Source organism: Eubalaena glacialis, chromosome 2 (genome assembly GCF_028564815.1).
Source record: "Eubalaena glacialis isolate mEubGla1 chromosome 2, mEubGla1.1.hap2.+ XY, whole genome shotgun sequence".
Lineage (NCBI taxonomy): Eukaryota > Metazoa > Chordata > Mammalia > Artiodactyla > Balaenidae > Eubalaena > Eubalaena glacialis.
In genome coordinates, this window is record NC_083717.1 from 101,114,378 (window position 1) to 101,135,873 (window position 21,496).

Here is a 21,496-nt window from a genome sequence, read left to right on the forward strand (position 1 = left end):
CCCCACTGGTTTGTGCATCTCAAGCCTCAGTTACCCCCACAGAAAAGGTTATGCAAATAACCTTTAATTGGCTACTATATAAAAAGCTGAAGAGACCTAGTAATTTATTTAAATGAAAAGAAAATGGAGTGTTCCTTGGGATCCGGAGAACAAGGTGTATTTATATTACTGGCCATGTTAAATCCCCTCTTGCCTTCTGGAACGTAACTGAAAAAGCAGCTGCATAATCTATGGAAAGTGATAGGCAAAGCAGAGACCCTTGTAGAGGGGTTTTCAGTCTTCATTGCTTCCATATCAGGAGCAGGGAGTCCAGTACCGTTGCCTTTTGATTTGCCCTTCTCACATAAGCCTCCCAAGGCCCTTACTGTTAGTTGAGATGCTGGTCTCCCAAGAACTAGAGAGAGTCCAGGGCTCAGCTCACCATAAACACAGGAAATTTAACTCATGCTAATGACCTGAACTAGACACGAGACTCAAGAAGCCAAAGGTTCCATGTCCTTCCACTATCCTCTGGAGTCATCTCCTCTCTGCCTTGCAGTTTCACTTGATGTTTCCCAAATAGTGATATACCATAGACTCCAAAAAGTCTTCAGCCAAACTTCAAGATAAGACTGAGCTGGAAAAGGCTATGTCAAATCTGACATCCTCCCCCCTCACCTATACGCTGCTCATTGTCCCTTCATATCTATCAATCTGTCTTTGCATTTATTTTACTTTCAGCTTATGGTGAGTGTTTTTCTAGAAAGAGCCAACTGGAGGCTTCTAAGCTCCTGAGATTGACTACAGCTGATGCCTTTACGTCTTAGTTCCCCGAACCCTGCTGAGCATCAGAAATGTTTTGTGATTCTTAGGCCCAATCCCAATGCTACTATATCAGAATCTCTGTGGTGGGGTCAGGTAACAGGGTCATTTTCAGTGTCCTAGGTAATTACATGGTAACGTGGTACTACACTCCCACTAGACTATTCACCCCTCTCCTGTTTCAGACTGAGATTGGGTCTCCTGACTTCTAACCCTTCATTTGCCACTATACTTGCTACATGACCTTGCCTAAGTCACTTAATCCTCATGGGCTTCAAGTTCCTTATCTAAGGGAGGCGAGGGTGGCTTGGGGAGCTAGGTCTTATCAGTGATTATCAACGTGTTCACTTCTGGAGCTTTTGAAAATTTTGGATATGATGGTTCAGGTTTGTTTCTCTTTGTATCCTCCTCCAGCCCCCACCATCACACAACCATCCTGAGGCTTGGCACATTCTGAAACTACGATGTACTCTTTTAGCATAATACATGGGAGCCACTCTTGTAGGACGTTAATCTTGTCAAGGGAGGGTTAGCAAAATATATAACCTGAAGGGCCTTGGGAGAGAGGAAAAAGGAAAACGAAGGCCCAAAGGAAAGGGGCTTCTTTGCTGATCACAGAATGGGTGGCATATGGGGGCCACCAGTGTTAAGACCTCAAATATACTGGAGGGGACAGGAATAGGGATATTCAGAATAGAGTGAGAAAATCCATTCGAGACCCTTCGCTACTCTGTGCTATTGCATGTGTTGAAATATACCACTGAAATTCAAAGAGCCACAGTCTTCTGGATACTATGTAGGTGTGGTAAGATCTGAGATCTTAAGGTCTTTCGATGTTGGAATGTACAATCCACCCATAAGTGCTAGGGTACATGGGTGATCATTCTTGGAGATTCTGATATAATAGGTCTGGAGTGGTGCATAGTCATCCAGTGCATTTTTAAATAATGTACTTAAATGCTCAGATTTACTTTACAATTTTTATCTTTTGATTTGTCCAATTTCTTATCACTCTCCCTCCCACTGCCCCAAGTCTGTCCTGCCTTTGTGAGAAGAGATACCCCCTCCCCAAGTCAGACCCCTCCCTGCTCCAGATCAGGTTTGGCAGGCAGAGCACAAGCTAACTTCCCCCTGGACTAGGTGCCTTGTGTAGAGCACAACTTGCAAAACTGTGACTAACGGAGGAAAAAGAGCATTGGCTTTAGAGATGGCAGATTTGTGTTTCAGTCACAGCTCCCACTTTCTAGCTGTCTGAACTTGGGCAAGTTGCTTAATCTCGTTGAACTTCAGTTTGATTATATGTCAAAGAGGGATAAAGACACCTACTAAAATGACCGGATCCAATGGCAATAATAAATCTACCAAATCAATTCTGAGGCCTCAGAATTGAACCTATGAGCAGCATTTGACCCTTTTGATCATTTCTGTCTTCTTGAATCACTTCCTATGTTTAGCTTCTGGGCTACCACTCCCTCTTCATTCCTTTCTTGCCTCCGTGACCATTCTTTCCCAGCCTCTTTTGCTGAATTCTTTTTACCTTCCCAGCTTATAATCATTGGAGTACGTAGGACTTGGCCCTCAGACCTCTTTTCTCATCTGTTTACGCTGATTTCCTAGGTAATCTCATCCACTCCTTTGACTTTAAACATCATTTTTATGCTGATGACCTTCAAAAGGCTGTACCTCCAGACACAACTTGTCCCATTAATTCTAAACTCTTAAATCAAATTGCCTACTCAACAACTCCATTTGAATATATAATAGGTATCCCAAATTTAATATGTACAAACTCATTTTCTTCCCCAAACTTATTCTTCCTACAACCTTCCCAACCTCAGTATGTAGCCTTTTCATTTGTCCAATTTCTCAGGCCTAAGGCCTCTTTATGTCATGCCACACTTCCAATCCATCAGCAAATCTATTGGCTCTACATTAAACTACATTCAGTACCTGGTCCCCACTGCCGTCATTCTAGTCTCATCTTCCATCATCTCTCTCCTCTATCCTCGGCTATTGCAATAAAGGAGTAAGTGGTTCCATCCATCCACGTTACTTCATCAAAGTCTATATTCCCCACAGCATCCAAATAAATCACTTCTCTAGTCAAAATCTTCCCATCCCTTCTCCTCTCACTGAGAATAAAATCACAAAGTTTTCCCATGGCCTTCCCATGAGGGTTTATATGACATTCTTCTATTATCTTTCTGACCTCTTAGATCATTCAGCTTCTTGATCACTCCTCTCCAGACATACTGGCCTCCATGTTGGCCTCCAAACACGTGACATGTGTTCCCGCCCAGAGTCTTTGCACTCCTAGCCCTCTTTGTGGAACATTCTCTTTTGAGATATCTATGGCCCATCAGCTTATTTCATTCAGGTCTTTGCTCAAAAGTCATCTTATCACAAAGTGCTTCCTTGGTCCTTAATCTAAAACAACATTATCCCAACTCCCATATCCTTTATTTTCTTATCCAGTTTTATTTTTCCTCATAGAATATATCACTACTTGACATATTTATATATATTTTTTGCTAATTTGTTTGTTGTCTGTCTCTCCTCCCTTGGAATTAAGCATGTAAGTGTAGCTGTATTCCCAGCATCTAGAACAGTGCCTGGCACATAGTATAGGGCTCAATAAATATTTGTTAAGTGAATAAATACATGAAAAGATGTTAGCGATATAATAATTAAATGAGATAATGTATATGAAGGGTTTGGTACATGCCTGATACTTATTAGATACTAACTAGTCATTTCCTCTCCACTTCCAGCTTTTGTCTCTCCCCCCGAAATAGTTATTGAGCCCCTCCTCTAAGCCACTCACCCTATTAAGGTGATGGTGATAGAAAATGTCTCCACTAAAAGAAACTCATGTTCTAGTTGCTACATATTGGTGGGAGAGACAGAGCTATAAAGAAATAACCACCAGACAATGTAATAAGCACTGCAAAAGAGACAGTATACTGTGAAAACACAGATGAGGGGGACAGTTAAGGAAGGCTCCAAAGAGCAGCGACATTTAAGCTGAGCCTTGAAGGATAAACAGGGATTTTGTGCAATAATGGGGAAGAACATTCCGTTCAGAGGAATCCCTGGGGGGGCGCATAGAGACACAAAAATAACCCCCTCAAAGAGAACACAGTTTCTTAGCTCCTTAGTTTAAGAGAAAGAATAGCAAAGTGAAATGAAGCAAAAGTGTACCTATTAAAGCATAATTGTTGACATCACCAGCTGTCTCCTCACCTTGGTATAGAACATATTTTTCAGAGTTCTTACACTATCTCTATTTCTTTTGGCTTAACAATATATCGGCAGGTAGTGATCTACTTATTACACAGCCAAAGAAACTAAGGCTCCAAGGCCACACAGAACACTAATGGAGGATCTAGGGCTAGAATTCAAGACTCCTGTCTGGCTGACAATTTCTAGCAATATGAAGTGAAAGGCAAAAGATTCTCTTCTCCAACTGGTTGAAAACATTTCTAGAACAGCTTTCTAGAGGTAAGCATGTCATGTTGCCTTTTAAAAAAATTTTTTTAAGCTGGCCACATCCAGCTGCCATTTACTGAGAACCTATCCTACTACACACTGTACTAAATTCACCACATATATCATTTCACTACTTTTCACAATGACCCTGTGGTAGGTGATGTTGTTATAGTTATTTTATAAATGAGGAAACAATTGCTTTAGTAGATTTAAAGTGCTTAATTTGTCCAAAGATCCTCAATAAAAAAGAGGCCGCACCAGGTTTTAGAATCTGGTTTGACACCAGTGCCATGTTCTTCCAGCTCTGTTACATTTCTGAAATGAAATCTAACAAAATGCACAAGTCCATCTTCTATCTGTGCTTCCTCTGAGTTATCTATATGGCAGGGTATGGCATTCTTGGCCTTCTACATGTAATGCAGAATTGTTTACTCACGGAAATTTCATCTTCCACTGTAATTTTATATTTATACATTTCTCTAGCCAAGTTATACCACATGTACTCATGAACTATTTTTCAGCTTTTGCTGTCATATAAGTGTGGTCATATGAATCATTCTCATGTATACAATTATAACACTGCTAAATAGGAAAAAATGACCACCAATGGTAAAGTTAGCCTAGTCAATATGGTTAGCTTTTGTAAAACCATAAACAAAATCAGGAAGAAAAATTTTTTGAGCATTTTGCTGACAGCTTTTGCATAAGCCAGTAACCACAAGGAGAATATGGACATTTCCTTAACCTACATCTATCCTTCCTTAGATGAAAAAAAATATTAAAATCCTATTAGCCATAGACTTGCCTCCAAAAAGGTCCAATTATGTCTCTATTTTTCAAGATTTCTTTTTTGTTCTTAACTTTGGAGATGTGGTGACTGGTTTTTCTACTGCCTCCAAAGACATTACTGAGCAATAAATTTGTTGATGGTGTCCACAGAAAGCAATCAGATGCACTGTCCTTCTGTGAAGGAAGTATACCAAACTTCATCTATTAAGTCCTTGTCCTGAGAGATGAGAAAATAAGCACACTTCAGTTTATCCCAACATGCCTTTTCTCTAATTTCTGATTTTTGTCAGTGATATTATTTTTACAATTTAAAGATCTGTAACAGTTATATTTTTTCTGTAACCATATTTTCATAATTGCTTAGTCTTAATTCTAAATTTAAATCTATTTACTATGTACCACAGTTGGCTTTTAAACCACAGTTTCTTTATTCCCAAGTTTTAAATTTTAATTCATATCTTATTGGCCTGGTTTCATTTTCAAGAAGATTTTTCTTTTTTTCATGAACAAATTATGGGTGCTGTAGTCTGTGGGTTTTTGCATGCTTGAGAATGCCTCTTCCCTTTATATTTGAAAAGCAACTTATTTGGGCATAAAATTCGTACTTCCCTTAGATTTTTTCGAGACTGTTCCATTATTTTCTGGTATCAACAGTTGCTGTGGACAAGTTTGAGGAAAACTCAATTTTCCGCTTTAATGTTAAACTTCTTCTGCTTGGATGCCTATATTATTTCTTTACCCTTAAAGTTCAGTAACTTCATCAGAATGTGTCACAGCAATCTTTTGTATTAATTTTTCTTGGCACTGGGCATGATTTTTTTCCTACCTACAGATTCACATCTTCATTTCAGGAGGGTTCTTTCTTGTAGCTTTCTGAATCTTTCTTGTTGATTGTGTGTGTGTGTTCTTTAGGAACATGGGGTATTTTGTATATTTTACCTGTCTATCGTCTTGTCTGTAAGTTACAGATATCTTTTTTTTTTTTCATTTTCTCTGTATACTCTTCCATAGGCTGTTTTATATTCTATGTGCCATTTAAAATTGTACTTATTCTACTTAATGTTTTTATTATTTCATTATGATTTTCCTCTAATGTAATATTTTTCTTTGCTCTTCCAACTTGCTCTATTAATTTCCTTATTATCCTTCATTGTTTTACACCTTCTTGTTATCTCTAATTGAGCCTTTTTAAGTTTCAAATTTCTTTGAAATATAATGATTTGAATTATTTATCTTTTTCTTTAATTAATTCTCTCTTTATCTTCCTTGTATTTGTCTCCCCTACCTTTCCCCACCTCCCCATCCTAATCTGTGTTTTATGTTGATTCTTTTCTGGTGATTACATATCTGATTGGGGTCAGGTATTCTTAAAGAACATAATGGGAAGAGATGGGAAATGAAGTTAGGAAGCTCATAGCTTCAGTTCAGTTTGTCCTACTGGAACTCGTCTCCAGAGCTCATCTTCCTTTTGCTCTTAAGGCCCATCTCACCTCAGCCTTAGCCACCTGGCCCATGGGAAAGCTTCCCCTTCTTCCTATGCTCTTCTGTACCTATTAATCTGTATCACTTAGGAGGAGAGACTATAGGAAAAAACTGGAAGGTCAGCGTGATTTTGCCTTCAGCTATCTTGTTGTACCAAGTAAGGTCTCTCTGGGAAGATCATTCCCTTCTCTTAGAGTTGGCACATGCCTGTGGATTTGATTGCTCTAACTGAAGGAATATTGGACAGATACTTTGAACCTTTAATGCTCACTTGTAGAAAAATCTGTGTCCTACTGGAAGTCCGAGGGCAAAGATATTGGATGTCAATGCCTTCCCTCATTGAAGTTTCAGTTGTAAGCGGGAATTGCTACTTTTTTCATGAAACAAAGACTGACAAACTGGGTCAGTTTGGGTTTTCAGACTTACATATTTGGCAGCAATTTTTAAAAATGAATGAAGTAAGCATGTCACATCAAGGAAAACAACTGACAGTATTTGCTGACAACAATAAAATTCAAGCTTTCAAAATTAGAAGTTTTAAAATCTTCTATTCACTACTACAAACTTGATAGCGTCTCAATACATAAATACTTTTCTGATGATATTGGTGGTGATTTTAACAAATGTGATTTTTTCATATTGCATAATGAAATTGTGTCAACACTTGTAAGATGTGCATAACTCCATAAACCAGTATTTTCCAAATGGCCAATCACGTATGCTACAAAAAATTCCATTCAAAGTGCAAGGGAAATCAATGGATTTTAACGTAACAGAGTAGTAAATGACTCATTGATATAGTTTCAGATTCTACATTGCAGTTAACCTTTAAGAAACTACCACTTACCGAGTTTTGGTGTAATATCAAAGAAGAATATCTAGAATTATCTGGAAATGCTTTTAAAATAATTTCCCTTTTATGACTGCAATCTGTTTGAGGCCAGAATTTTTCTTCAAATACTTTAACCAAAACAATATATAGCAATAGATGGAACACAGACTGAGAATCCAGCTGTCTACTATTAAGCCAGACATCAAAGAGATTTGCAAAACTGGGAGACAGTGCCACACTTATTAAATTTTCTTGTTTTGGAAAATACAGCTATCTTTACTAAAATATGTTATTTATGTTAGCATGAAATGAGGTTGTTATTGTTATTTAAAAATAAAGTAATAAATAATTGCTTGAAAAATTTCTTTGTTTTAATTCCTAATACAGTAAATATTGGTATAATTCACGTAACAGAAGATTTTTGGAACCCTTAATAATTCTTAAGAATGTAAAGACATCCTTAGACCAGTAAGTTTGAGAATCTCTGTGCTAGGTGTACAATGTAGTATAGCAGTAAGTGGTGCAGGAGTGCAAAAGTAGAAGAAACACTATGGGTTGGAATTGGCTTTGTTTCAGGGTGGGATGCAGACCATAGATTGCGAAGATTCAGATGTGAGAAGCAGAGAAGCAACAGTGTGAGAAAAGGTGTGGTGATAACAGTGAGGGTGGCTTTGCAGGACGTTGAGAGTCCCTCTCATGTTTCAAATCTCTCCTTCTTCCGCCTCATCTCTCTGACCCTTCTTTTGTCAGCACATTCCCCCTCCTCTCTCTTTCATTCGCTTTTGCTCTCGCTCTTGCTCTCTCATCACAGATGGAAAAGATTCTCTGCTTTTAAGGACTCATGATTATATTGGGTCCACCTGGAAAATTCACATTACTCTCCCCATCTCAAGGTATTTTACTTTCATCACATATACAAAGGCCCTTTTGCCATGTACGGTAACATTTACAGGTTCTGGGGATTAGAACATGGACGTCTTTTAGGGACCATTACTCTGCCCACCAGTCTTACTCGGTTCAAGAGGCTATAACAAAATACCATAGATTGGGTGAATTATAAACAACAGAAATTCATTTCTTACAGTTCTGAAGTCTGGGAAGTCCAAGATGAGGGTCCCAGCATGGTTCAGTTTTGGTAAGGGCCCACTTTCTGGTTCAGAGCCAGTGCCTTCTCGCTGTGTTCTTACGCGGTATAAAGGGGGAAGGGAGCTTTCTCAGGCCTCTTTTATAAGGGTACTAACCCCACCCATGAGGGCTCTTCCTTCAAGATCTAATCACCTCTTAAAGGCCCCATCTCCTAATACCATCACCTTGGGGATTAGGATTCAACATATGAATGGCGGGGATGGGGGGGGAAGCAAAACATTCAGACAATAGCACTACCAAACCATGGGATATTTTTGAGCAAGGAAGTGGCATAATGACAGTGGTATTGAAGGAAAAAAGTTCCCCAATAATTATCCAGTATGGAACTGACCTGGTGCCAAGTTTGGGGCAGAGCTCTGAGCTGTGGAAAACAACTTCCATGTGTTTTTAATGCAATACAGATGACGTATCCAGGAGGACATCTGCTGACATCCTGGAGGGCAGATCACTTTCCCATTGCCTGTGCTACCCACATTTGTCATTCAGGTCACCAAGGGGACAATCCTCCATAGCTTCAAGAAGCAGCTTCTCCTCATTTCTTATCTCTGAAATATTCCATGAAAAGAAAGGACGCAGAATTGCCATACTGGATCTTAGAAACCAACATGTTAGCAGAGCAGGGAATTTTCCCCTCTCAGGACCTGGGGTCTTAGGGGTGACCTTTCACATGAAGCATTTAGTTAAATAGTGTGGTGGGGTTACTGAACCTTAAAGTCAGAGGCAACATCTGAATGGGTATTGGGTTGCCACCAGTACTCTGAAGAAGGAACAATAAGCTTAAATGCTTTTGAGTAAGAATTTATCAGGAAGGCTAAATTATGAAAAAATGCTTGAATTAGACGAAAGAAACCCACAAGATGGATGTAGTTCAAATATTTTCTAACATAAGCTTCCTTTGGAAAGTAATTTAAGTGTTTGTTTGCCTTTCCATCGCATTTATGTGTGATATGTTGAGTAATTAACTAAGGAGGACAGAAAGGGAATCCCTGTGGTATAAATTCCAGGAACAATTGCAGACTCATCCAAAGGTCACTTATAAATCAGAACAAGCCCAAATTCATAAGCTAGCCTCAAACAGAATCAAGTATCCTATAAAAATAAGACAAAATTACAAGAACCATTATTTCCACCCTCTCAAAATATTTACAAGAAAACAGGACACTGTTTCTTCAGTCAGGCAAATAACTTACCCAGAGCATTCTTAACTATTGATGCTGCATATTACAGCATAAGAAGAACTTTGGCATTTTGCAACTTGCATTGTGCAAAGTATATTATCTGTTCAATTCTCTTGGGTGTGTGCAGTTAACTATTTTTGTCTATGCATATTTTCTTGGGGAAAAGATGTCATAAAGTCAGGACTGTTCTTAAGCAGAACAGGCAATATTTGCTCTAACACTTTCTCAATTCTCTTTTGCAAGATTTTCTTCTCCTGAGGAAGCTATCACAACCTTTCCCCCTGGAACCTACCCCAGGCAGCCATGACATTGCTACCTAGAGCTCTGCACTCTCCTATCCCTAGTCCTTTGACAAGTCTCTAAATTGTATCTTCTCCTTTTGGACCCAAGGTGTTGTCCAGCTAATTGCAGACAGATGTAATGGATTAGGTTCCCTTCTAGGCAGTGTAACATCTGTAGCCTATGGACAGCCCCACTCCCACTTTAGTTTTTTTAGCTCATAATTTGGGTAGGTTTTTTGAATATGTGAATAAAAGGTGATACCCAAAAAGGGAGGGCCAGGGAAAAGTGCTAAATTTGGGGACCCTGGGCATCTAGTTGGGAGAATGCACATACTGAGGCTCCAGAAAGTAGGTGTGAGGAGGGTGGAGAGAGTTTCTAAAAGGAAAGTTTTAATATATTAAAGAAAAATTATGTCTACTTCATAGGTTTGCCCTTGCTTCTGGCCTGCCATTTTTTGTGGGCCTTTTCAGTGTCTATCAGTTGCACTGAGAAGGCAGTTAGGTTCAGCCATATGTCTAAATAGTTTGTGACCTACTATGGGAATCACTCATACTTGGCAATTTTGTTTGAACTCCCAATTTCATTTCGGAGTTCAAGAGGTAGAAACAATGAGCCTTGGGAGATGTGGGTTTATAGCATGCCACATCCAGATCAGCCAAGGGAAACCACCTGTTATAACCCTCAGAATACTCTGCCTAACCTTGGAATGCAGAAATGGCATATCAGTGCCTCAAGCACTAACCTTGTTATAAACTGGACTCTGGGTTTGTTCGTCAGAGTCATCCTTCACCGTTGTTTCACACAGAACTACATGCATTGCAGATGCCCCTTCTTAATACCAATTTATTTTGATTCTTCATGTATTAATACTCTTTGATGACTTAGAATGTGATTTATATATTTATTAGGATTAAAATTTGGGTATTATAATATTATCATGTGGATTTGTGGTTTGGAGGGAACAGAACTGAACGAGGAGTCAGGACACTTGGATTCTACTCTGTATTAGTTTAGACAATGCTATCTGCTGTAACTAACAATCCCCAAATCTATAAAGGCTTAAATGCAACGGAAGCTTATTTCTCACTCAAGAAAGGTCCAAATGTGTATTCTTGATTGATGTGCTGCTCTCTTCCAAGTGGTAATTCAGGGACCCAGGATCCTGCCATCTGGTGGCTCTTCCATCTTTAAGATGTGCTTTCCAAGGTTGCTACGTTCATCTGTATCAAGCTGAAAGAAAAGGAAAGAGCAATGAAGGATTTTTCAGTTTTTAAAGTGAGTTTTTTCTTTTAATTAATTTTTATTGGAGTATGGTTGCTTTACCATGTTGTGTTAGCCTCCACTGCACAACATAATGAATCAGCCATACACATATGTTTATCCTCTCCCTTTTGGACTTCTCTCCCCTTAGGTCACCACAGCACATTAGGTAGAGCTCCCTATGCAATACAGTATGTTCCCATCAGTTGTCTATTTTATACATAGTATCAATAATGTATATGTGTCAATCCCAGTCTCCCGATTCCTCCCACCCCACCCCTCTCCCCCTTGGTATCCATACATTTGTTCTCTATGTCTGTGTCTCTATTTCTGCTTTGCAAATAAGATCATCTATACTATTTTTCTAGATTCCACATATATGCGTTATTATACGATGTTTTCTCTAACTTACTTCACTCTGTATGACACTCTCTAGGTCCATCCATGTCTCTACAAATGACCCAATTTCATTCCTTTCTATGGCTGAGTAATATTCCATTGTAGATATGTACCACATCTTCTTTATCCATTCCTCTGTTGATGGACATTTAGATTGCTTCCATGTCCTGGCTATTGTAAATAGTGCTGCTATGAACATTGGGGTGCATGTGTTTTTTTGAATTATGGTTTTCTCTGGGTATATGCCTAGTAGTGGGATTATTGGGTCATATGGTAGTTCCATTTTTAATTTTTTATGGAACCTCCATACTGTTTTCCATAGTGGCTGTATCAATTTACATTCCCACCAACAGCGTATGAGGGTTCCATTTTCTCCACACCCTCTCCAATGTTTATTGTTTGTATGGGCCAGACATGAAATGGGTGCATAGCATTTCAACTTACCATTCTTTGACTAGAACTCAGTAATTTAGCCTCAGATAACTGCATGGGAGGCTGAGAAATTTAATCTAACACTGTATCAAGGATGAAAAGGAAACAGGTTGGATGACCAGCTAGCCAGTCTTTGCCACATAATCCTAGTTCTGCCACTGTTTATTTGATCTCTCCCTTTAGATTGTTTTAATAGTAAGACCATTTTCTTACCCATTTTTCCAACTCCAGAATATTTAGAGAATTGCCTTACATATAGTACATGCTCATTACTGCATGCTTACCTGATAGACAAAAAAATGAATAAATAGTGTTGAATAGTCAAAATTCTGCCCTCTCTACAGCTCAGGACATTGGGTGTTATTCTGAAGGACTAAGAAATATTTTCCCTCAAGAAGTCACAAAATATCTATCTCAGGATCTCTTTGACTGTGGAGGAGACTAATATTAATGCTGCAGCCAGGACAGGGCGGCTCGAGAGGAGAAACTGCTGTGAAGAGCTGACTATCAGAAGAAAATGTGATGAAAGAATCAGTAACTAATTAGGACCAGAAGGTGGACTCTCCAGTACTCTCTTCATGCTGTCCAGGTTCCCTGGGAGAACAGAAACTGGTCTAGATGGGTTGCAGAGGGCTCTGACCGGGCTTGGAGCTTTATCAACAAAGGAGGGCATGTATGATGGTCATGAAAAGAACAGACCTATAAGGATGTCACAGCCTGGAGAAGAACTTGCAGCAGTCTGCATGGGAATAATTAAGCAATGATAGATCCCAGAACAAGAGGTGTCCTCTCCAAAAACTACAGGCGATGCTGAAGACATTGTGGGGGCCTGGGCTGGAATCATACTACTGTCTACACCTAGTACCTCTGTTCTATGAGTAGTTTGTAGCAAGCATGCTTAGCAGGGAACATTAATTTGGGAGTCGAAACATCTGGGTTGTATTTCCAGACCCATAACTAATGAGCTATGTGAGCTGGGCAAGTCAGTCTACCTCTCTGGGCATCATTTTCATATTTATGAGGAAGGGTTGGATTAGATGGGTGATGACCAATAATAATTTCTGCTGAAATTATTCAAAGTAGTCAATCCTAAACCTGCTTACCCTGGCTTGCCTGGTCCCTCCCACAGATCTTGCTCACAGTTCTCCCCTCTCTCACTCCCTCTCGCCCAACTTTGGTGCTTCCAATTCATGTGCTGAAGTCCTAACCTGACCCCCATGGCATCATATGCCCCCTTCTACTGGAATCTGTGAACATTACAAAGTGTCTTTTCAATGGCAGTCATCTTGTGATCTGTTGGCCTTACCATACCTAAGCAATAATAAAACCTATATTAAAACAACATAGGATGGAACCTACGTGTCCCCTGAAGCAGATATCTCTAGAGTCCTTCTACTTTGAGCAATCTTTTATCCTCTTACTTTAGATAGGAGAGTATTGTACTGTTTTAACAATAGATATTTCAGTTATAATAAGTTATTGATCTTCTGAAGTTACCCAGCATTAATTCCAATTTTTTTCTGAATCAGGAATTACAAAAAGAGAAATTCCACAGAAAGTCTTGTGTAAAAGTCATTGCTTAAGTGGATGCAGGGGAAAATGGGGTCCTGTTTTAGGAAACCTTTCATTTTGCTTTATTATAGCTGAAGGTAAAAAATCATTCTGGTGTGCTTTTTTTGGACTTCTGTTAACTTTTTTTTACTTTCCTTAGCTCTTCTCTCTTCTTTGCTTTTGGGTCAGAGTAGTAGAAGCTCCCTCCTGATAGTATATGACGGGATAGGTTTGGAATGTATGCTGGGAAGAATCAGGAAAATATTGGGGTAAAATTATCCTTTTAAAAGGCATATGAACATAGTGCTTTGTATGCAGTGTGTCCTCAATAAATACTTTTAAATGAATCTATTAACAATAAATGAACATGTGCTTTCGCTATTATTTTATTACACAGTATCTGTATTGAATTGTATCCCCCCTCTCAAATTCATATATTGAAGTCCCAACCCTGGTACCTCAGAATGTGATCTTATTTGGAGATAGGGTCTTTACAGAGGTAATAAACTTAAAATGAGGTCATTAGGGTGGGTCCTAATCCAATATGACTGATATCCTTATAAAAAAGGGAAATTTTGAAGGCAGACACGCATATAGGGAGAACACCCTGTGAACATCAAGGCAGAGATCAGAGTGATGCTTCTACAAGTCAGGGAACACCAAAGATTGCCAGCAAACCACCAGAAGCTAGGGGAGAGGCCTGGAACAGAGTCTTCCTCACAACTCTCAGAAGGAACCAACACTGCTGACACCTTGATCTCAGATTTCAAGCCTCTAGAACTGTGAGACAAGAAAATTTTTGTGTTTTTAAAAAAGGACATGAGTATAAGACGAAACACAAGAAATATATCCTAGTATATGAAGAACTAGATTACTAATGGGAATATTATGGAATATTTCCTGAATGAATGAACTAAGCTATAAACTAGTATAAACAGTGATTGACTGTGGAGTCTTAATCTATCACCTCATCCTTCTTTGCCTTTACTTTTTGTTTGAAAAACAACTATTCCAACCTCTCTCTAAATATACTTCATAGAGATGTTGTGAGGAATCATTTGACTTTCTGGAAATTGCTTTCAGTTACTATAAATTTGCAGAGATAGATTATGTGTAAAGCAAAATTATGTAAGCATTTGTGTAAGGGAATAAACACAGGAGTGTTTTTCAGTTCAAGAATTAATACTTTGACTCAGGTTATGGTTAAAAGGTACCATAGTTATTGGACATCAAGAAAACAATTTAGTCTTTCTTTCAGAAGTTCTGTGTGAATTTTCTACTTTTGTTATTTATTATGTTTGGTTTTGAAAATGCACCTATTCACAAAACCTCTGGGCAGTTGGACAAAACAGATGTATAGCCCTCTGAAATGGGACAGGACTAAAGTTAAAGTATGATTGGCTGAACATTTAAGAACACCATGAGGGAAAGGCTCACCTTTCTCCTCTATCTGAAGTTGCCAAGTGAAACCTTCCAAATATTCTAGAGAAAGAGGATGCCTCTGACTCATATTCTGTTTGCCTTCGAGTCTTGCTCTACTTTTTTTCCAATGGAACAAGGAAGGACGAAGGAAACAGAGTAAAAGTCAAGGAACTAGTTTTGCGTGGGAGGAAAGTACAGCTGTGTAATCTCTGGGCTATGATTGTATAAAAAGAAAAACTTTGTAAAAGAACCCAAACCTTAACTTATTCAATGCTTTAATTTGAAGACGAAGGTAAGATGTTAAAGAATGGTGGGACCGAGGTGCTCCTTGAGAATCATGGCCTTTCTCTGTGTCTCAAAGACACTTGAAAGATTGCAAAACTTTCCTCCAGAACCATTTCTAAGGCTGGAGAAACTGCCTTCTTCTGCATACTTCAAATCTATCTGTCAATGGAAATTTAACACCCCCCAAAAATGCTAGCTTTGGATATACATGGATTGAAATGTTCACAGAACCCTCTAGGAGTGTATGAGTTTGGCTGGATTTATCTTGCTCTAAGGTCAATTCAATCCTGAAAATCCTAAAGTCCCTTCCCTCAAATAGGGAACCATAGGTTCAGGTGAACAGTACTCTCTCTTGCTACAAAAAATAAATTGATATCGTCTGTAGGACCAAGACTTCTGGGGCAAAAAGAACAAGTAAAAATTAAAATACTGGGTGTACCATTTAGCCCAACTCTTTCATTTTGAAGGTGATGCAGCAGAGGCTCGGAGATAGAAGTACGCACTGAAACATCCTGAGGTCCCTTCTGTAGGTCATGTGGAACTAGCTTCACCCCCAGGCCTCACTCCTGGTCTGCCCACCCTCTTGCTGCAGTGATGGGAGAACTGTAAATATCTCATCAGGTCTCAGCAAATCCTTGCCTGGTTGACTTAGTCAACTAGAGAGGAAGAGTTAGGGGTCCTTATGGCCACCCTTCCATCCGCACCCCTGCTCTCTAGATTCTGAAACAGTAGGGGTTCTGGGCGCAGGCCTTTGAGCAAGTTGCAGGGGTGGTAACTGAAAATGCCAGCGAGGAAGCAGGGCCTGGCACTCCCAAGGGCAAAACTAAGTGGTATGCATGGCCCTTGCATTTTCCACCTTTCCTTCACTTTTTCTTTCCTTTGAAAATGTTTTCTTTTGAGCAAGACTAAAGGCAAACAGAATATGCATCAGAGGCATCTTTCTCTCGAGACTCTGGAAGGTCTCACTTGGTATCTTTAGATGGGGAAGGAAGGTAAGCCTTTTCCTCAATGACAATGTCTAGCCAACTGTTCTTCAGCTTGAATCCTGGCCCATTTCAGAGGCCCCTGGTTGTACATCCATTTTGCCTGACTGCCCAGTGGTTTTATGAATGGACATATTTTCAGACAAAATGACTTGTTTAGAATGGTGTTCAAATTTTAATATGCATAGACATCACCAGGAGGGCCTGTTGAAACACAGATCGCTGGGCCCCATGTCTAGTTTATAATTTAGGAGGTGTCTGGGTGGAACAAGTTCCAACAAGCTCCCAGGTGATGCTGCTGCTAGTTCCAGCATTCAGGGCTAATGGGAACAATGGCCCCCAGGACCCAGCCTTAGATGTGCTCACCTTACCTGCTTCCACATCTCTGATAAGCCCCCTTTTTGTACTGACTCAGTGAGAAGCCATAGCTCATGTGAGAGGGAGACAGTGCCAATAATGAGCATTGTCATCTTCTCAGAGGAACCACCTTGCTGCTTTTATTCCTAACTCTTAAGGAACTCTTAGACTTCCTTTTAGGCTCTTTATTTATCTTACTCCTCACATACAAATGACCACAAAGTCCTATACGTTCTGTATTCTAAATATCTACAGAAGCTCTCCCCTACCTCTCCATCTCCTTTCTCACCTCCTTGACCCAGGTGAACATGATCTTTCGCCCAGAATTCTGCAGCAGCTCCCTATTTGGTCTTCTCTTTCTCTCCACTATCAGAGCAAGGTTCCTAAAACAGAAATCTGATCCAAAAACTGGTCTACTCAGAATTGCTCCAGTGTGTCCCCTTGGCTTTCAGGAGAAAGATAGAGGGGCAGCAATATCTTGGGGACATTTATTTTGCCTTTCCATCATCCTCTTCCTTCCTCCAATCATACCAACACTCATAGCATTCGAGATCACACTTGGCAGAAGGAGAAGAGGTTCAACTGGTAAACCTCCTTCCACTTAAAACAGCTACCTTTCATTTTAGTTTAATGAGCATTTATAGCTACCTACTATCTGCAATGCCTGACACTTTTTGCTAATGCTCACAAAAATCAGGTGGGTTACTGGGAGGAAAGAATGAGACATAGAGTTAAGGAGCTGACTAAGGTTATATCGAGCTAGTTAGATGATAAATTTGGAAGAGAAAACAGGTCTCTTGTTGCCTATCCAGGTTTCTTGCCATTGAACCTCACAACAGCCTTCATTTGTTTTTCAAATGTATGAGTTAGGAAGTAGAGGGTAAATGAATAAGCCCTGGCTTCAGACACTCCAGATTAGAAAACTGGTTCTGCAATGAGGTAACCATGAGTACGTTTCTCACCTTTTTGAGCCTCCATTTCCTCATTCTGAATTAACCTTTGTTCATTTTTTATTGTCCTTCTAATAATCCCCTTGTGGTAGCAGTATTCTAAGATGACCCCAGTGATCCCTGCCTCCTGGTATCCATGCCTTCATGAACCTTTCTCCTGTGGAGTGTGTACAGGATATGCAACTTTCTTCTAACTAATAGGATATGGTGATGGGCATGAGGTATCCCTCCCATAATTATGTTGTGTTACAGAAGGGATTTTGCAGATGAAAGTAAATTCCTAAACAGTTTGACGTTGACTTAATTAAAAGGCGATTATCCTAGATGGGCCTGCCCTAATCAGGTAGTCCTTTAAAAGAGGGCTTCTTCTTTCCCTGAGCTCAGAGACTCCAGACAGCAGGGCTTCTCTTCCTCCTGCTGGCTCTGAGTTCTACAGATGTAAGAAAATCAATTCTTCCAACATCCACATGAACTTGCAAGAGGACCCCTGAGTCTCAGGTGAGACTGCAGCCCCTTGAGTGCAGTGTTGTGAGACCCTAAGCAGAGGAGCCAGCTAAGCTTTGCCTAGACTCCTGACTCATGGAAACTGTGAGATAATAATTTCATATTGTTTTAAGTTGTTAAATTTGCATTAACTTGTTATGCAGCAATAACTAACTAATACATCCCCCTTTCCCTGTAATTTCACCACCATCTCCCCCTCACCCCTCAAAAAAAGGGGTAGGAGGGGACAAAGATCAAAGAGCAGACTCTATGGACCAAGTGGAGCTGGTTTGAGAGCAATCACATCTTTACTCACCTGTAACCCTAGTTAGACGGAATGGCTTTCAGCAGTGCTGCTCTGAGAAACCAGATGGTGTATGCTGATGGGGTATAGTCTACCGGGGACAGAGGAGTGTGGGGTTGGACTAGAGGACATTTGTCTTTATTTTTTCCATAGTTGTGCCTTTTTCTGGAACTCTAGGAGGGAAAAGTCATGCCAGGGAAGAGGGTAGAACTGGCTCTGGAAGGTTAAGTAACAAAGAAGGCCATATCAGATGACTGGCACAGCAATAATGCAGGAGGTTGAGAAATGGAGCTGGGTTTGAAGACACAACACCCACCAAGTCATAGTTTGATTCTGTCACTAGTTGTTTTAGGACTACAGTTCCTCACTGCACCTCTTGAGATTTTGATTTCCTCAACTCTAACACAACAGAATTATATGTTTGGTAGTTTCTAATTTCTTCAGAAGTATACTGCCTTTCTCAATTCTCAAGTGAAATAGAGAAAAGAGATGAAAAGCAGAGCTGTTCTGGTTAAAGCAGAGGACCCAGCATAAAAACTACTGCAGGGGATGAGCCCCAGGCCCTCTTCTGACTCAGGTATCTCCTCATGATGCTATGGCTCTCCAGCAGAGGCTGGCCAGGATACAGACTGGGAGGACGCATGCAGGTTTAAGCACCTTGCCACTTGCGCAGGGGCCGTACAAGTGTGGTAGGGCTGGTGGGGAGCCAGCTCATGTACAAGAGCATGAGCCCTACTCCTGCAGGGCCTGCAAGGCTCACATCAAGAACAGACACAGCTGTCTTGCTTCTAGCCATTCCTTCACTGGGCTCACAGCTGGTCAGCTAAAACTTTCTCTGAGGCTCCAAAGACTGCTCTACTCTGAGTCCCAGCTAGAAAGGGTGAATAACGTAAGTTTCATTCTCATTACGTGAACTGTTCCAGGAAAGTCAGTCTGTCCCTCAGAGACTCCAGACTGCAGGGCTTCTCTTCCTCCTGCTGGCTCTGAGTTCTACAGATGTAAGAAAAGCAATTCTTCCAACATCCACATGAACTTGCAAGAGGACCTGCATTTCAACTTCACATGGCATCAAGTAGAAACTCCCAGCCAACCCGTACTCCCATCCTCAATACTTGGTTTTGCAATTTGTCTGTTCCTATATTATACACATCTCCACCCCCACCAACCCTCAAAGCCAGCATTATAAACACAAGACAGTAGAAACAAACCTCTCTCCAGACCTTGTCGTTTGGCTCCAGCCAATTCCTTGTATAAGAGCTTGTGTGTCTGTAAGTTATCTCAGATAGCTTCTTGTAGTGTGTAGAGAGAAGACTAAAGAATGAAAAGGATGTTCATATTTTCATCCAGTGCATTTACTGAAAACCTACCATATGTCTGGTGCCATTCCAGTCGCTGTGGATACAGCAGTGAACTAGATCATTTCTACCTTCATGGAGCTTGCATTCTGTAGGAGGAGAGAAGAAATTTTAAAAAACAGTTGTGTAGGAGACATAAACAAACAAGAACATTTAGGGTAAATTAAGACCATTGAAAGAAATAAGCAAGGATCTGGGATAAATGGGTATCAAATGGGGTGGGGGAAATGACTTTGGTTATGGGCATTCCAGAAAGGCTTCCCTGAGGATGCAGCATTAAGCTGAAACTTTGAGGCTGAGAAGAAGCCAGTCAAGCCAAGATTCCAGGAAAACACTTCTAAGTTACAGGTGACAGCAAAATCAAAGGCCCTGAGTCAGAAGAGAGCTCACCCTGTGTGAGGAACTGAAAGGTCAGTCTGGAAGCAGTGTGGGAACATTGAGAGGGTGGCATGCCTTTCGAGGGGATCCAGCTCTCTTTTGAAAACCTTAGCTGGAGTGGAATGTGTGGGTTGAGCTCTGGCTTTGCCACTTGCTACTCATTAACAGTCTGTAAGAGTCAATACAGGGAACTCTGCTCAATATTCTGTAACCACCTAATTGGGAAAAGAATTTGAAAAAGGACAGATACATGTATATGTATAACTGAATCACTTTGTTGTACACCTGAAACTAACACAACATTGTTAATCAACGATACTCCAATATAAAATAAAAAGTTAAAAAAAAAAAAGAGTCAATACATTTCCCCAAGTTCCTGAATCAGCCGCAGTGGCAATCACCTGACCCCAGATGGCGCAGGCTGGTTCTTCAGGCCACTGGAACGATTAGATTGAATTTCTTCAGTGTCTTAAGGTGAGTCCCCTGGGAGACAGACTCTGAGATGGAGATTTGTACGCAGGAAGTAAATGGGGTGGCACACTTGAGAATGACTCCTGTGAGGGAGTTAGGAAAGCGAGATTTGGTAAAGCAGTTGCAGGAAAGGTCACAGCCGATCCCAAAGGGAACTCTGAAGCTGGAAGGCTTTTTAGAGTCATCTCAAACTGTGGTACAGACACCGGACCTTTTGCCTCCACGTTGACCAGTCATCAGGTGTGGTCTATCCCTAGGTAGGGAATGTAACTGGGCCAGACAGCTTCCTTCGGCTACAGGAAAGGCCCAGAGAGGGACTCAGCTGTGAGTCATCAGCAGGCAAAACTCCGAGCCCTGGGAGAACGCGTGTGTCTGCCCTGCAGTGGGAATTGGGCGACACATCACAACGTTCGCTACACTAATAGATGTGCTGGCCGACCTGATAGCAACCAGCCATCACTGAGACTCAAATACCACTGGAATTTCTCCGTAGCTGAGACTCTGGCTATTGGGAGGAGACTATTTTGCTAGTCTCCATTTATTTTAAATATTTTCTGAGACTGCTTAGAAGTGTATTAAGGTCAATATTTTTAAGATGTTCTGTTAGTTAGGCCTCCAGGCAAATACCTTCTGTGAGGGTAAAGTAAACAAATTGCAAAAGATACGTGTTCCTGGTCACTTATATGCTATCCAGGGTTTCTCAGAACTGGCCATACCCCTGGACCCCACTTTGCTGGATGGATTTCCGAGCAGGGACATCTGAAGTCTACAGAACCCAGTTCCTGGCCCTCAGAGAACAGATTAGTACAGCTCAAAGGAAAGGCTTCAGATTCACAGATGAGCTGTGTGGCAGCTCATGCGCCAGTG

General features: G+C 40.5%; 1 long non-coding RNA gene across 1 annotated transcript; it reads right to left on the reverse strand.

The window, feature by feature from the left end:
- Positions 1-8,873: 8,873 nt before the first annotated feature.
- LOC133085216 (uncharacterized) lies at positions 8,874-19,863 on the reverse strand. The gene is made up of 3 exons (XR_009699536.1): positions 19,793-19,863; positions 11,087-11,229; positions 8,874-9,084 (listed from the first exon to the last, which is right to left on the reverse strand). It is a non-coding gene; the product is annotated as an uncharacterized LOC133085216 (long non-coding RNA).
- Positions 19,864-21,496: the final 1,633 nt, after the last annotated feature.